The sequence below is a fragment of the Humulus lupulus genome, chromosome 2 (assembly GCF_963169125.1).
Source record: "Humulus lupulus chromosome 2, drHumLupu1.1, whole genome shotgun sequence".
NCBI classification, from domain to species: Eukaryota; Viridiplantae; Streptophyta; class Magnoliopsida; order Rosales; family Cannabaceae; genus Humulus; species Humulus lupulus.
This window is the reverse complement of record NC_084794.1, coordinates 210274769-210276233: the sequence shown is the minus strand read 5'-3', so window position 1 is coordinate 210276233 and position 1465 is coordinate 210274769. Positions and strand designations below refer to the sequence as shown.

General features: G+C 34.9%; 1 non-coding gene across 1 annotated transcript; it reads right to left on the bottom strand.

Moving 5' to 3' along the window:
• Positions 1-1099: 1099 nt before the first annotated feature.
• On the bottom strand, positions 1100-1206 carry LOC133820084 (small nucleolar RNA R71). Its single transcript, XR_009886518.1, has one exon. It is a non-coding gene; the product is annotated as a small nucleolar RNA R71 (small nucleolar RNA).
• Between the last annotated feature and the right edge of the window lie 259 nt (positions 1207-1465).

Genomic DNA, 1465 nt, shown 5'->3' with positions numbered 1-1465 from the left:
CCTTGAGTTGTCTGTATAGATAATAATTAGATATTCTACTTGATTACTTTTCCACGTATTTATCTCCCAGTTGTACCCGAACTGAGTGAATGAACTCGTGCTAAGATTAGGGTACAGCAACGTGTTAGATAGGAATTCTTAGATTCACATTAGAGAGGCTTAGGTAGATAGTTATTGAAGTTAATAACTCAATATCTTTTGCCATTAAATTAATATATTTATTATTGAGTACTCTATTGTTATGATCAATTGTTTATTGCTTTTAGTTTAGTGAATTCTATATTCATTATTCATCAAATCTATTAGAAATAAAGGTTGATTCTTGGTAATTATTAACAATCCTCCTGTGAACGATACTATACTTACTACTTTATTACTTGGTTGCAATTACATATACTGGCGTACATAATTTCAACAACAACTTATTGGCGTCGTTGTCGGGGACTGTATTATTAATATGAAATAGTTAATTTTTATTCTAACTTTATATTTTATTTATCATTCTAATTCTGTTTATGTCGTAATATTTTCCCTTTAGGAAACATTGGTATATGCGATGAATTAGACAAAAGGAACTGGTACCGGTAGATCTTGAAATAGAGAGAACTTGCAAAAAAAACCAAAGGATTAAGAAAATGTTTGATTTAATATGGAGGAAAATCAAAGGAATGCAACGAATATTGCTGCTAATAATATTCTAAGGAAAGAAGAGGTCCCAGTGGAACAAGGACCAAGGAAGCTTAGAGATTATGTGCTTCCCACTATCACGGGAGTGCATTCATGCATCAGATACCCCAAAATTGCCGCTAATAACTTCGAGATCAAGCTGAAAATTCTACAAATGGGGTAATTCACTGTTCAATTTGCTGGGTTGCCTACTGAGGATCCCAACTTGCATATAGCCTATTTCCTAGAGAGGTGTGCAACTTTTAAGATGAACAAGGTGAGTGATGATGCAATCCGACTGAGACTTTTCCAATTTTTATTAAGAGGCCAAGCAAAAATTTGGTTAATTTCCATCTAAGCCAATTCTATTACAACATGGGAGGAACTAGCCCAGAAGTTCCTTGCAAAGTTTTTCCCTTGAGCAAAAGTTGCAAAGTTAAGGGGGGAAATTAATAATTTTTACGAGATGGAAGGGGAATCACTATATGATGCATGGGAGAGATTTAAAGAGCTGTTAAAGAAGTGCCCTCATCATGGTATAGAGAAGTGGATTCTGGTTCACAATTTTTACAAGGGTGAAATGGTACTACTCGTACAATAATTGATGTAGTAGGAAGGGTGCGTTCATGAGCAAGAGTGCTAATGAGGCATATGAATTATTGGAAGAGATGGATATGAACAACTACCAATGGCAAACTGAGAAGAGACAGACAAAGAAGGTGGCTGGTATTATCGAATTAGATGTTATCTCAATGCTCATAGATCAAGTGGCAGCCTTAACGAAATAGTTACAACAGAG